A 16,829-nucleotide genomic window follows, 5' to 3' on the forward strand; every position below is an offset into this window, starting at 1 on the left:
CCTATTCTGCACCACAAGTGTTCATTTTGCCTGAATTTTTAAATTCAGATCCCTTTTTAAATTATTGACATTTTATCTTTACTTAGTAAGTGTAGTGCAGTATTTTCTTGAAATGTTAAATCATAATGGTGGTAAACCTAAACTGATCCTACTCCGAGCACAGTTAGACCTCTTTCACACTGGGGCAGTAAAGCGCCACTCGTTTAAGCTGCGCTTTTTGGCTGCTAGCAGGGCACTTTTAACCCCCGCTAGTGGCCAAAGAAGGAGTTAAAAACACCCTTGTTGCGGCACTTCGGTTGCACTGCCCATTCATTGCAATGGGCAGGGGCGTTTTGGGAGCGATTCCAAACCGCCCCAAAGATGCTGCTTGCAGGACTTTTTTTAACGTCCAGCAAGCCAACCGCCCCAGTGTAAAAGCACTCGGGTATGGGAGGCAGTTTTCAGGTGCTTTACAGGCGCTATTTCTAGCACTAAAATTCCTGAAAACTGCCTCAGTGAGAAAGGGGTCTAAATGTCAGTAAAGACCTTACATTGTATGCTCATGTTGTGTCTTAGACCCCTTTCACACTGAGGCGGTTTTCAGGCGCTTTCACGCTAAAAAAAGCGCCTTAAAAGCTCACAAAAACCTAGTTCCACTAAATTCAATGAATGCTTTCGCACTGGGGCAGTGCGCTGGCAGGGCGGTGAAAAAACGCCCCTCTCCATTGAAATGACTGGAAAGCTCTTCAAAAGCGCTCAGTGTTTTAGACCCCTTTCACACTGGGACGGTTTGCAGGTGCTATTGTGCTAAAAATAGCGCCTGCAAACCAACCTGAAAGTGCCGCTGCTTTGTCTCCAATGTGAGAGCCCCGAGGGCTTTCACAGTGGATCGGTGCGCTGGCAGGACGGTAAAAAAAGTCCTGACAGCAGCATCTTTGGAGCGGTGAAGGAGCGGTGTGTATACCGCCCCTTCACCGCTCCTTCCCATTGAAATCAACGGGGCACCGCGGCTATCCCGCTGGCAAAGCGCCTCTGCAGAGGCACTTTGCGGTGGTTTTTAACCCTTTCTCAGCCACTAGCGGGGGTAAAACCTCCCCGCTAGTGGCCGAATACCGACGGTAAAGCACCTCTAACAATAGCGGCACTTTAAGTTTAACAATAGCGGCGCTTTACCGCCGCCCCCGCCCCAGTGTGAAAGGGGCCTTACTGGCAGTTCAGAAGCGCCTCAATGTGAAAGGGGGTTTAAAAAAATCTGCAAGTACAGAAATATGTTGATTTGGTGAGTTTCAGGGTGTGGGATTGTGCTATAATCCAAAGTAAGCAGTCTACAATGACAACTCTGCTGTTACAATAGCAGTATTACTAGCAGCATACCAGGTGAAGAGATCAATTCAGCCTCCACATCCAACAACTGGTAAGCTGCAGTATTTCACTAATATGGCATTTTGGTCAGCCCAAAGTTCTAATTAGCATCAATCATAGGCTGACCTGCTGTACACTGCTTTGTACAGATTTTGCTAAATTTTTTTCATTCTTTATTTTGAATCAAGTTTTTTTGCCATTTGTTCCCAAGATTTGGAGCATGCCAGTAGAAACATCCTGCAGCTCCAGTTGGGAAAGTCAGGTTTATAATATGCAAACATTTTACACAGTTACCACTTTGTGAATGAGATTGTGTATTGCTTTGATAAATAAAAAAGCAATTGATGTATTAATTTACAGGGAGAGGTGGATCTGCAAAGAACTGGGACGATGGTTAATGACCTTCCTCCCATCTTAAATATCTATCACTGTATTGTAAACTTATTTCAAGAAATCATCCCACAGCAGTAAAATGTGACAAGCACGCCTCTTAATTAAAAATTAGAGGAAAAAAAATCCACTATGTACAAATACACTACTCAATACAACACAATATTGCATTCTGGCAGCTAGAATTTGAGGAGCGTACACACAAATATGCACATAATAAAATGAATGAAATTTTGACCAGGAACACTGATGGAGCTCCCTTACAGACACAGGCAGCATAAAAATAAACCTGACAAGTGCTAATAAAAAAAAAAAATAAATAAAAATCCAAAGGTTTTTGCCCATCATACTTTAAAAGCATTGCCCATTCACACAAAATAATCAGGTGGTGTTCAAGACATTTTGTACTCCACTTTGTTTATATATCGGAAAAAAAAAGTGTTTGTATGATAATATGGTGAGGCATACAGTATATTTGTAGAAAAGCCATAATGCAGCAATTCGATCTACACCATGAAGACGCGCTTATCTAAGCAGAAACAGTCATAACTGCTGGAGCATTATACAGTATTTCACAAGAGTACACCCCTCACATTTTTGTAAATATTTTATTATATCTTTTCATGTGACAACACTGAAGAAATGACACTTTGCTACAATGTAAAGTAGTGAGTGTACAGCTTGTATAACAGTGTAAATTTCCTGTCTGCTCAAAATAACTCAACACAGCCATTAATGTCTAAACCACAGGCAATAAAAGTGAGTACACCCCTAAGTGAAAATGTCCAAATTGTACCCAGTGTCAATATTTTGTGTGGCCACCATTATTTTTCAGCACTGCCTTAACCCTCTTGGGCACGGAGTTCACCAGAGCTTCACAGGTTGCCACTGGACTCCTCTTCTACTCCTCCATGATGACATCACGGAGTTGGTGGATGTTAGCGACCTTGCGCTCCTCCACCTTCCGTTTGAGAATAACCCACAGATGCTCAAGAGTTTAGGTCTTGAGACATGCTGGGCCAGTCCATCAGCTTTACCCTCAGCTTCTTTAGCAAGGCAATGGTCATCTTGGAGGTCGTTATGTTGGAATACTGCCCTGCAGCCTAGTCTCCGAAGGGAGAGGGATCAGCTTCTTTTTTTTTCTTTGCTTTCTTCAGCCTACTAATTTAGGGGAGTGGTTAATTGGTCACAGGTGCTTGAGGCCTATATAACCTTCTGTAAAACTCATTGTGAGCCTGCTCATCTTTGAGCTTGCTGGAACTTAGACCAAATGGAACTGGACTAAGTGGTGAGTTAAAAAAACAGAGTTAGTGGAACTGGACTAAGTGGTGAGTTAAAAAACCAGAGTTAGTGGAACTGGACTAAGTGGTGAGTTAAAAAACCAGAGTTGAAAAAAAGAGGTTGTAACAGGGGTCGAGTACCTGTGTAGGGCGAGTGTGTACCTGTGTATTGTAAGTACATGAGTGCACGTGGGCTGTATTGAGTATTAGTGTCAGGTAGTACTGTGTATTGTGAGTACCTGAGTGTTGTCTAAGTAGTGTGTGTGTGGATCGTTAGTACTTGTGTATTGTGTGTGTACGCGGGTCAGCAGGTGCACCTTGGTCTGCGAGTACCTGTGTATTGTCTGGTTGAGTATTAGTGTCAGGAAACTAGTTAGGTAATTTGGACAGGGTAAAATCCCCAACCCTCATTAAATTAGTAGGTACGATGCCGGTGGCTGTAGAGATGGGACTCGGTGTACATCTTGCGGCATGTATGCGTTCCTTGATCATCCGATCGAGGGCGAATACTGCTGTGTAAAATGTAAGCACATTGTTTCCCTGGAAGCCCAGGTTCTGAATCTGGGGAAGCAACTGTCAGCACGAGAAGTCCCTCCATACTAAAGGAGAGCCAGGAAAGTACACGGCTGGGGCCAGCCCAGAGGCGGGTGGAGACAAAGAGGTGCAGGCTCTAGGAAAGAGTAGATGGGTGACAGTCAGGAAGGGTAGAGGGGGAAGTGCCAGGGAGGCCGATCCAGGGCTGGAGCATCCCAATAAGTACGCTCCAGTCAGGGACCAGCACAGGGACCAGCACTGCTGGAGCAGAGGGACTCTCCTAGCTGCCAGGGGAAGAACTCCTCCACTGAGAGTGGGGGGGGGGAAGCAAAGGGAAAGAAAATAGATTCTGGTGGTAGAGGACTCAATACTTAGAAGGACAGAGAGGGCAATCTGTAACAAAGACCTGAAGCGCAACTGTATGTTGTCTAATAGGCGCTTGGGTTCGGCACATCACGGATCTGGAGGACAGATTACTGGGAGGGGCTGGGGAAGATGTTGGCACCAATGACAAAGTCAGAGGCAGATGGTGTCCTAAAGAACGATTTTAGGGACTTGGGAGCTAAATTGAGGAAAAGGACCTCCAAGGTAGTATTCTCAGGAAAACTACGGTACATCGAGCCGCACCAGAAAGGCAGAGGGAGATTAGGGAAGTAAACAAGTGGCTGAAGATCTGGTGAAGTAAGGAGGGGTTTTGGTTCCTGGAGGACTGGGCCGACTTCTCAGTCAATAACCAGTACTATAGAAGGGATGAACTGCAACTAAATGAGGAGAGTGCAGATCAGCTGGGAGTAAAGATGGCCAAAAAGTTAGAGGGGTTTTTAAACTACGCGACGGGGGGGGGGGCCCAGAGGTAGAGATAGTCAGCACGGAACATATTCCAGAGGATAGTATTAGGGGCATTAGGGTAGATTGACTAAAGCACATTAACCCAAGGTAAGTATAGTAACTAGGTGCAATCTCGGAACACCCAATAAGAGGATAGTATGCGACCGGTCTAAACATACGTGGCATGTTCACCAATGCCAAGAGCCTGGCGGACAAGATGGGTGAACTAGAGATACTGTTGTACAAGGAGGATTTGGATTTTGTGGGAATTTCAGAGACCTGGTTCAACAGCTCTCATGATTGGCTGGCAACCATTGAAGGGTATACCCTTTATCGCAGGGATAGAGAGGGTAAAAAAGGGGGAAGGGTATGCCTATATATCAAGAATAATGTACAAGTGAATGTGAGAGATGACATCACTAAGGGAGCTAGGAAGGAGGTGGAATCCTTACAGGTAGAGCTCCAAAGGGATAAAGCTAAGGGGAAAATATTACTGGGAGTATGCTATAGGCCCCCTAACCTGAGGGAGGAGGGGGAGACGGATCTCCCATCACAAGTTGGATTAGCAGCAAGGATGGGAGGTGTTATTATAATGAGGGATTTTAATTATCCAGACAGACTGGGCGGAAGGAACCACGCATTCATTTAAGGCTCACCAGTTCCTAAATGTCTTGCAGGACAATTTCATGGTTCAGATGGTAGACGAACCAACTAGAAATAAAGCGTTACTGGATCTACTGATTACCAACAATACAGGCTTGATCACAGATGTGGAAATAAAGGCAATTTAGCAAACAGCGATCACAGGTCAATTGGCATCAGTATAAATCACACAAATAGGAAACCTAAGGGAAATACAAAAAGACACTGAATTTCAAAAGAGCCAACCCTAAACTACGAACCTTGTTAGAAGGCATGAATTAGGATAAAATCTTAGGAACAAAGAACACGGAGGAGAGATGGGTTTGCTTTAAGAGCATATTAAATAAGGGCATTAGCCAATGCATCCTATTGGGTAATAAATTTAAAAGAGCAAACAAAAGTCCTGGATGACTTAACTCCAATGTAAAAATGCACATACAGTAAAAGCGAAGGAGAAGGCCTTAAAAAAAAATACAAGGTTAAGGGTTCATCATCAGTATTCAGACTTTATAAAGAATAAAGAGGAAAAAAACGCGCTAGATCTGTATAACAATAATGATTTAACATTCAAAGTTATATATTGAAAATATCAAAGTCCAAAAAGCAGCAGCATATAGCAAAAAATGCATAAATTAGATGGAAAAAGAGAAGCTGTGCTATATAAAGGTGCAGGTCAACAATGGCTTGTATATTCCAGAATAGAGAAATGCAGTTCAAACAAATCCGCACTAAACACCCAGGTGAGCTAAATCCTTATTCAGTGCCACCACCTAATGAGAAACTCGCTTACCAGATGGCAAGCGGAAGCAAGCGGATGGCTAGAGCCCAGCCAAGACCTTTGCTTTGAATGAAAGGAACATCCAGACAGGTGTAGTCAAATAGAATAGCTGTATGCTCCAAACCCTTGATGCTGTGAAACCCTTGATGGGCCTCAATAATCAGCAGGGCAATCAGGGTAATCGGCTCCTCAGGAGATTTACAGCCTATATGGGGGGGTCTTCTGAATCGGGAGAGGCTGAACCCGACAGGATGGATGGATGGATGATGGATGGATGGATGGATGGAGAAGAGAAAAAAAAAAAAAAAAACACAAAACTTTAAAAGGCATCCGGAGCAAGGACGAAAAAAGAATGCAACAAGAAATGTAAGGGTGCAATTAGGGCGGATAAGATAGAACACGAAAGACACATAGCAGAGGAGAGCAAAAAAAAAAATCCCAAGAAATTCTTTAAGTATGTAAACAGTAAAAAAGGGAGGACAGACCATATTAGCCCCATGAGGAAGGACGTCGAGTTACAAAGAATGGGGAGATGGCGAAGGTATTGAATTTATTCTTCTCCTCAGTCTTCACGAGGCTTCAGTAACCAAAACTTCAGTGTTTATCCTTATGACACATCACAGGAAGCACCTCCATGGTTAACAGAGGACAGAATTAAACAAGACTTGGGAAACATTAACCACTTGCCGCACGCCGATGTACGTAGGCAGAATGGCACGGGTAGGCATATGGGCGTACCTGTACGTCCATGCCTCCCAGCGGGCAGGGGGCCCGATCGCCCCCCCGATTCCTGCGGCGGTCGGAATCGTTCGGCTTCAGTAACCAAAACTTCAGTGTTTATCCTTATGACACATCACGGCTTCAGTAACCAAAACTTCAGTGTTTATCCTTATGACACATCACGGCTTCAGTAACCAAAACTTCAGTGTTTATCCTTATGACACATCACAGGAAGCACCTCCATGGTTAACAGAGGACAGAATTAAACAAGACTTGGGAAACATTAACCACTTGCCTCACGCCGATGTACGTAGGCAGAATGGCACGGGTAGGCATATGGGCGTACCTGTACGTCCATGCCTCCCAGCAGGCAGGGGGCCCGATCGCCCCCCCCGATGCCTGCGGCGGTCGGAATCGTTCGATGAGCGATCCGCGCTGAGGGGGAGGCCACCGATTCATGGCCACCCCCTCGCAATCGCTCCTGACGAATGAGAAGCTTCCTCTGCTCCTGTAATGTAAACAGAAGCAGAGGAAGTGATGTCATCTGTCCTCGTGTCTGTCCTTTCGTTCCGGCGCCCGAGGAGAGAAGACATTAAGTAAGTCTGCACCAACACTACACTAACAGTAGAACACGTAGGCACATGAATCGCCCCCCAATCACCCCCGATCACACCCCCTGTCACAGTGACACCAATAGCAGTTTTTTGGGGTTTTTTTTACTGATTACTGCATTGGTGTCATTTGTGACTGTTGTAAGTGGTAGGGCAGTTAGTGGTAGGCCCCTTTAGGTCTAGGGTACCCCCCTAACCCCCCCTAATAAAGGTTTAACCCCTTGATCACCCCCCAGTTAACCCCTTCTTCGCTTTTTTCTGTTCACCGTATTAGTGTCACAGGTGATGCTAGTTAGCCAGGTAAGTATTTAGGTTCACTGTCAGCTTTTTATAGCGTCAGGTACCCCCATATACTACCCAATAAAGGCTTTAACCCCCTGATTGCCCCCTAGTTAACCCTTTCACCAGTGATCATCATATAACTGTTACGGGTGACGCTGGTTAGTTTTTTATACCCGCCGTTTATTACCCAATAAAGGTTTAACCCTGCCCGGCGGGTAATATAAGGTTTTAGTGTAAGCTAGGGTCTGCGTCAACCAGGCAGTGTCAGGTTAGTGCCAGTAGCGCTAACACCCACGCACGCAGCATACACCTCCCTTAGTAGTATAGTATCTGAACGGATCGATATCTGATCTGATCAGATCTATACTAGCGTCCCCAGCAGTTTAGGGTTCCCAAATACCTGCTAGCACCTGCATTTTGCCCCTCCGCCCAGCCCAGCCCACCCAAGTGCAGTATCAATCGATCACTGTCACTTACAAAATACTAAACACACATAAACTGAAGTGTATGCAGAGTCAGGCCTGATCCCTGCGATTGCTAACAGTTTTTTTGGTAGCGTTTGTTACATTTGCTGACAGTCTAGGAGCTTTTTTTACCTGTGAGTCTCACTACTGTACCAGTAAATTTAGAGCCCAAAATGGCAAATCGAGGGTACACTAGTGAAGAGGCTTACACATTTCTGAGCATGACAGATAGTGAAGAGGAAGTAACTCTGTCATATTCAGGCTCAGAATACGATCCTGTAGACCAGTGGTCATCAACCCTGTCCTCAGGGCCCACTAACAGGCTAGGTTTGCAAGATAACTCCAATACATCACAGGTGATATCATTTTCTGCTCAGTGATTGCAGTATTCTAGTCTGCATCTTCAATACATAAAACCTGGCCTGTTAGTGGGCCTTGAGGACTGGGTTGATGACCACTGCTGTAGACGACAGCTCCTCCATGACAGATAGCTCTGATGACGTGGTCCCTGCCAAGGTCAGGTGTACCAGACCCCGATCTTCTTCTGCTGTTGAGGTGCAAGAACCGCAGGGCTCTCGTATGGAGCAGAGAAGTACTAGTGCCGCTATTCCTTCTGGTGAACTGGCAAGCACCAGCGGCCTAGTACACCCTGGTTGTACATCCAGCACTGCAGTAACACTTGGTGACGTGGCGAGTCCCATAAGGGCAGTTCAAGCTGGCAAGGTGGCAAGCACAAGTAGTGTCCCGCTGCCACCAAGAAGAAGACAAAGACAGGCCCATTGTGCCCATAGTGTCCTTCCTGCAGAATTTGCCAATCCTAATTGGGAGCCCACCACTTCTGCAGCACCCGTACTTCCCCCATTCACTGGCCAACCCGGCATTCAGGTGGAAACAGTTGATTTTACGTCACTTGATTTTTATTCGCTGTTTTTCACCAAAGATCTCTACAGATCTATTGTGAACCAAAGCAATTTGTATGCTGGTCAATACATCGCCGCTAATCCCCAGTCCTCCCTTGCCAGATTGGAAACCAATTACGGTTTCGGAATTTAAGACCTTTCTGGGCCTATCCCTCGACATGGGCATAACTAAAAAGAGTGAGTTGCGGTCATATTGGTCCACTGACCCAATTCACCATATGCCCAAGTTCTCTGCTTCCATGACCAGGGCATGATATGAGCAGATTTTGCAGTTAATGCCCCTCAACAACAATGAACTCTGTCGTCCTCATGGAGACCCTGGATACGATCGGCTCTACAAAATTCGGCCCCTCGTAAACCACTTCAACCAACGTTTTGCAGACTTGTTTACTCCCCATCAAGTTGTCTGCGTTGATGAGTCCCTGATTAAGTTTTCTGCCCGCTTGTCTTTCAAACAGTATCTTCCCAACAAGCGTGCCAGATACAGGGTCAAGATATATAAACTCTGACAGGGCCACAGGCTATACATGTAGTTTTATGGTTTATGAGGGAAGAGATAGTCACGTAGAGCCAACAAACTGCCCTGACTACATAGGAATCGCTGGCAAGATTGTGTGGGATGTAGTGTCATCCTTATTCGGAAAGGGGTACCATTTGTATGGGGACAATTATTACACAAGCGTGCTACTTTTTAGTCACTTGTTTGATCATCAGATTGGAGCATGTGGCACCGTGCGATCTAATCGTTGGGGCTTTACCCAGTGGCTTGTAGATTTCCATCTTAGGCTGGGGGAGAGAGCCTGCTTGAAGTGTAATAACTTGCTCGCTATGAAGTTGAGGGATAATAAGAATGTTTTCGTTCTTACCTCCCTTCATGCAGACACGACAGTCCAAATTACTACGGCGACTGGTGTTGTGGAGAAACCCCTCTGTGTCCACGACTATAACCTCAATATGGGAGGGGTGGACCTCAACGACCAGTTGTTGGCGCCGTACCTAATTGCCAGTAAGGCCAGACGCTGGTACAAGAAAGTGTCTGTATACTTATTTCAATTGGCTTTGCTGAACGCTCATGTACTATACAGAGCTTCAGGATGGACTGGATCCTTCCTTAAATTTCAGGGAGATCGTCAGAGCCCTTCTGTTTCCAGACGGTGCTCCACCTCACCTTCCCAATCCAAATGCAGTAAGCCAGCTGCATGAGAGGCATTTTCCGTATGTCCTCCCGAGTACCCCTACCCAACAAACCCCCCAAAGAAAATGTTGTGTCTGTAGAAAGCGCGGATATAGGCGTGACACCTGCTATTTTTGTCCCTCCTGTCCTGAGGATCCTGGTCTTGGCATTGGTGAATGTTTTGAACGCTAGCATACACTAGTTGAGCAATAGCGTAGGGTACAGCATTGCACAGACTAGGTACACTTTCACAGGGTCTCCCAAGATGCCATCGCATTTTGAGAGACCCGAACCGTTACAGTTACAAATAAAAAAGTGTAAAAAAAAAAAAAGTAAAAAAACAAAAAAAATAATTAATAAAAAAAAAAATATATTTCTCATTTTATTGTTCTCTCTCTATTCCTCTGCTCTTTTTTCCTGTATTCTATTCTGCAATGTTTTATTGTTTACCATTTTTTTGTTTTCAGTTACGCCATTCGGCTGCAGCGCGGATTTATCTATCATATATCTTGACAGCAACGATACATAAAGCCGTGATTCCAGCGCACCATTACAGTTAAAAAAAAAAAAAAGAGCATATATGCCGAAGCATGGGGGCAGCAGGGGTGGAGGAGCGATTTGCTCCTAACTTTTGGGACGGATGCCCCCCATGCTTCGGTATATATATATTTCTCAAGTCATCTTCCAGGACGGCACACCTGAGAGATGAGAGGCTCCTCCCCACAGGAAACACAATCAATCAACAGCTGTTTTAAGTCCACACCCTTCCCCCTGATCCTCAGTTTTTGATTGTGTTTCTCCCTACACGGCAAAACTGTTTGTTTCTTTCCAAATGACCGAAGCCTGGGGCTGGTGGTCTCCCCCTGGGAGCCGGACCAAATGCCTGGGAAGCCTCTGGGTCTGGCGGGATATATTTATCCTTCCCGGGGGGGTTCCCCTATCCTTTCCTCGGGGGGGGGCAGCAGAAACTGGGAAAGCCCCCCTGAGAGCTGAAGGCCCCTGGGTACAGTGGTGTCCCCAGAACTTCAGGGGCCTTTATCCTGTCTCCCCCCCCTTACCTGTCCGGACGTCCATTCAGACGGGGGTGCTGGCCGTCGGTTCTTTCCAGGGAGATCGTATCCCCTGACTCCTGGGTCCCTGGTAGCTCGCGTGGGCTGCTGGGGAGGGCACCGTCTGAACGACCCGCGTTCTTACCCAGAAGGGAAGGCTGAGAGTCAGCAGGAGCAGGCGCCCACATCCTCCTTTCGAGGAGGCACCAGTTTACTATGGTGAATGTCTGCCTAAACCACCTCAGATGGGAATGAGGAACGTACGGCATTACCCCCCCCCCCCCCCCATGTGTATATACTGACTGGACAGAGCAGGACACAGCCTAACCTTGCAGCTCCCTAAAGGGACAGCAGTTGTGGGGGGGGCACTTTGGCGGCTATCCTCCTTGCGTGTGGACCATAAGGATGGAAAAGCAAGCCCGGTGGCTGTGGTAAAGGGGAAGACGACAACGGTGAGTCAAAAATCCCCAATCCCAGCCAGATGGTTTCTGGGCATTTGAGATAATCTCCCCTGGGGTCTGGATTTAAATAGCCCAGAAGCTTTTGCTAAAGACACCAGCCACAGCTCCCTCCTACATCAGAGATGCTGTATGGTGGACAAGTGGTGCAGAGGAGCGAGTGTGCCTAAACCACCTCAGATGGGAAAGAGGTAGGTAAGGCATTTTTTCCCCTTCCACCTGTATTTACTGAGTGGTGCAGTGCAGTGCAGGACCTGGGGTCTCCATAACAAAATAGCCCAGAAGCTACTGCTAAAAACCACCAGCCACAGCTTCCTCTTATAGCAGAGACACTGTGGTTATCACAACAGTAGGTTGTCAGCCTCTCCCTACATACCCGGTTGTGGTACATTAGTAGGGGTGAATACAGCAAAGAGGGTGACCTGGTAGAACAAAGAGTTCCTTACTGGCCAGGTAATAACAAGTTATTAATGGTGCAATGGTTGAAGGATTCAGGAGTAAGCTCCCTTGCTCAGCAGGTGCACTAAGTTATCTGGCCCTATAAGCCCAGCTGCTAGGAATCTGCTTAAAGTTGCTCCAAGATGCTTAAAAGCTGACCTAACTTTCAACAATGTGGCAGGGACCAAGCTTCTGTGTGGCACAGTAGGGGTTCCCTTGTAACAGATCCTCCTTTTGGGGGTTGCTTGCTATGGGTAACTTTTCATAAGCTCCAACCTCCCACTCCACTCTTACATTGTGGTTATATTTTAATGCAGGGGGTAAGAAAAACCTTTTTGTTGGTTTGGGCTACAGTCCACTCAGTGACAGATCTAAAAGCGATTTACCATAAATCGTTTTTCCTATATCCTTTGATTAAGGATTTTCTGTGCAAACATATGTAAGGGCTAGATGGCTATATGATTGCTTCTTTAAGGGCTGCAGGTGGCTATTTACCTCCAGGCTAAATTGGTAACCACCCTTTTTTGAGGTCTTATATTGGTCTCTAGGGCTGGGCTCATTGAGACTTTAGTTACTGATCAGCCCCACCCGTGTATGAGCTGGCTAGCGTTTGCTCAATCTACGGAGGTAAGGTAGGGCAACAGCTACTATAGTAAGGTGTCCAACCATTTTAGGATTGGTTCCTTCACTGGTGGTGAAGGATTAGTATCTACAGCCCAGGCTATGCCTATGAAATAATTTGCCCCTGTTTGGTTATTTCATAAAGGGATACACCATGACTCCTTCTTGGCTGCTCACCAGTAGACCTCAGTAGTGAAGGTTTGTCCTTGCTGGGGTGTTTAGCACAACTAAAGTACACATTGAGATTTGTGACATCTCTGCTGAAGCTTGTTGGGTGTCCTTTATATCCTAAAGGTACTGCTTTGTTTGGCTACAGATCAGAAAATACAACAGGGAAGGTGGTCTGTACTTTCTGGTTTTGTGCCGCACACCAGAAACGCACATCATTGAGTCTGGTGATGACATTTCTGCTCATAATTGTTATATTGCTGCACATCAGACCTACACAAGATTGGGGTCTGTCTGTGGGGTTTTTGTGTCCTGTATTACTGCCTTATTGGTTGCTTATCAGAAAGGCAGCAGGAAAGATTGATGGCAGGGGTAGTACATATACTGCCTTTGGTAATCGGTACAGCACCACAAGGTGGCGTCGTGCTGATTCAGACAGTGCTATTAACGGCAATAGCTGCCGCTTTTAGGCATGCGATTTGACATGTGAGTCGCATGCCAAATCGCTTCAATATGGATGTGCTATCTCTATTCAGAATTGTTAGATTGTTGCACATTAGAGATATACACGATTGAAGTTTGTCTGTGGGTCCTGTATTACTGCCTTATTGGTTGCTTATCAGAAAGGTAGCAGTGAAGATGGATGGTCCTGATTTTGTTGGAAAATACAAATTGAACCTGTGCCATGGGTAGTACACATACTGCCATTGGTAATCGGTGCAGCACCACAAAGTGACGTGCTGATTCAGACAGCGTTATTAACAGCAATGGCTGCCGATTTTAGGCATGCGACTTTGACATGTTGAGTTGCATGCCAAATCACTTCAATATGGATGTGCTATCTCTATTCAGAACTGTTATATTATTGCCGATCAGAGATATACAAGATTGAGGTCTGTCTGTGGGTCCTGTATCACTGCCTTATTGGTTGCTTATCAGAAAGGCAGCAGTGATGACGGATGGTCCTGATTTTGTTGGAAAATACAAAATTGAACCTGTGCGAGGGGTAGTACACATACTGCCATTGGTAATCAGTGCAGCACCACAAAGTGGCCCGGGCTGATTCAGACAGTGCTATTAACGGCAATGGTTGCCAATTTTAGGCATGCGATTTGACATGTTGAGTCACATGCCAAATCACTTGAATATGGATGTGCTATCTCTATTCAAGATTGTTGTTGCACATCAGACACATACAAAATTGAAGGATTACTGCCTTATTGGCTGCATATCAGAAAGGACACAACAGTGAAGGTTGTTTGTCTTTTTCTGATTTGTTTTTGCTGCTCAGCAGGGAGACACGTTGAGGGTAATGACATCTCTGCTCAGTATTGGTATATGCTACACATCAGACATACACAAAGATTGAACATTGTTTGTGTCCTGTATGTCCTATATTTACTGACTTATCGTCCGTATATCAGAAAGGCACAGCAGTAAGTGGTGTTTCTCATTGATCTTCCTTGCTGTTTCTTAGGTATACACAGTAGGGGGTTGTTGGCTGCACTCCTCCAGGGAGCCACAGCATGGGGACCCCTTGTTTGTTCGACCCGAAAACTGCTTTTCCTGCGACCTGTGTAATCTTGAGGTCTGTGGTTCCGTAAGCAGGGACTGCTGGATATGCTGTGACCTGGAGTCGCACAGTCACGAATGATACCCTTTGGAAGCCATAGTATGACTTCTCATGCGTCCCAAGTGGCAGGTTGGGTCGCACGGGTGTGGGAACCCTAAGCTTATCTGTCCCTTCTGGTTCAGGTTTTGCAATGCTGCAGGAATACTCATTGTGGAGTTATTGCCTTATTTTGCAGTAGACCAGAAAGATCGCAGCTGTAAAGGCTGTCTGTTGTTTGTTTTTATGTTGCTGCACAGCAGAAGTACTCAACATTGAAGCTTGTTGGTGCTTTCTGTTTCATATTGCCTTACCTTATGGCACTTCAGAAAAACACAATGCTGTAGGTTGCTTGTGTTCTTTCTCTGTTGGTTCTATGTAACTGCACTACAGAACTGCATAACAGGAAGGCTTGTCTTATAACTGTACTTGGTGGTTCGTCATAAATACGCAACATAGAAGTTTGGGTCTTTCTGTCTTCTCTTTATAGCCTTGTTTTGCTGTACATCAGTAAAACGCCACTGTAAAAGGGGGTTCCCGTCCTTTCTGTATTTACCAGTTATGACCTAGCTAGCTGCACTTCAGAAATGCGCAGCATTTAAGGTGTGTTTGTGTCTTAATGCTTACATATTGGCCGCACATCAGAAAACCAGACTGTGAGGTTCAGATTTGGGTCTCTTCCCATATTTGATATTTTGGTTTAGCTAGTCACACTCAGATACACAACATTGATGTCTATGCTTGTGTCCTTTCTGTCTAAATCTATTGTGCTATGTCCACAATCTATGATTTTTTTTTTTTATTTGTGATATTAATAATACATGTATCACCTTTTTGTATTTCAGCCTTCTCTTCCTTGAAAGGGCCAGGAGTTCTGGTGCAGATGTCACATGTCAGAAAGCCTCGACCCCTTACATTCAGGGATGCCAGAGCCATTTCCTAGGGTTGAAGCCCGGTAGAGTTATGGGTCACTGGAGGAAGGCGATAATGAATCGCCCTGTTTAATAAGAACTTAGGAAGTTCGGTTCAGAGGAGTTTTATGGCCTGAAGATGAAGTATAAACATGTATACCCGACCAAATAGGTTACAGCTCGGTGCATGGCCTTCATTTTGCCCTTCTAGCAAAACTAGATGTAGCAATATGAGTGTTAATCTCCTGAGTAGGCTCTCAGGCGTAAGTAAAACTATAGATTGGGCATGCCTTAAACCCAGGGATTAAGTTTTTGTTAATCTATTTCCCTTAAGTAGGTTTCCTTTCAGTCTTTGCTGACGTAAAGCTAAAAATGAACAAAAAAAGGGTTGTCTGTCAGGGGCCCCCCTTTTTTGGCAGTTTTATTTCCCTGGACAGGGTTGTGTTAAGACAGGCCCCCTTATGGATCAATGTAGTGTCCTTGTCTTACAACACAGGTCTCCGATTAATCTTTTTAGTGGTTCTAAACAGCACCTATAGGCAGAATAGGCCATTGTTGGTAGATGTGTGACAGGCAACATTGATAACCTACAAGTTTAACATGTTTTCTGATTCCATCTTTAAGAGCCCACTCCACCTAGATCCTGCATCCGAAACAGAGAAGGCAGGGACACCGGTGGAGTAGACCGGCAGATCAGCCGCATGATCCAGCTAAGATACCTTCATCAAGCATATGGAGTAAAGGTAAAGCTTACTGCAGAACCGAGGTTCGCCAAGAGTCTTGCAGTGGTCCCACCCTAAGGTAGGCCTGAGGTACTTGATTATCCTCTCAGGTGTGCCGTCCTGGAAGATGACTTGAGAAAAGTACTAGTTACTTACCGGTAACTGTCTTTCTGGGAAATCTTCCAGGACGGCAGGCCTACTTCCCACCCGTTGGAGGAGGGAAAATTTTAGAACACTAGAAGGTGAGTGCCTATGAGGAATGATTTCCCTTGTGAACCAGGTTCAGGAGTTACTTCTCTACAAACTGAGGATCGGGGGAAGGGTGTGGACTTAAAACAGCTGTGGATTGATTGTGTTTCCTGTGGGGAGGAGCCTCTCATCTCTCAGGTGTGCCGTCCTGGAAGATTTCCCAGAAAGACAGTTACCGGTAAGTAACTAGTACTTTTTAGGCACAGGTTGCGTTAAAAACATTTTTATTTTTTATTATGTTTATTTTTGCATTTGCTTTGCAGGTATGGTAAGTCTTACTGTTATACTGTAATGTTACTTTGTTTTATTGTTAACCATCATTTGCTTAGCAGGTACGCCACCATTCAGCTGCAGCGCTAATTTATATATCTGGAGAGCAACAGCGTTTGCTCCCACGATACATAAAGCCGCGACTCCAGCGATGTAGGAGGTGATTTCACCACCACAGTTAAAAACAAAATGGTGCATGTATGCCCATCATTAGAAGTGGGTGGATGACGGGAGGTATTCTAATGGTGGGCATATCCACCAATCAATCTCTTTTTTTCATTCAGCCCACATAAAAAAAAAATAAATAAAATATGATTACAATATATGCCCAACAAGGACCAACAACGTACTGGTATGTTGCTGGACTTTG

The sequence above is a fragment of the Aquarana catesbeiana genome, linkage group LG05, assembly GCF_042186555.1.
Source record: "Aquarana catesbeiana isolate 2022-GZ linkage group LG05, ASM4218655v1, whole genome shotgun sequence".
NCBI lineage: Eukaryota > Metazoa > Chordata > Amphibia > Anura > Ranidae > Aquarana > Aquarana catesbeiana.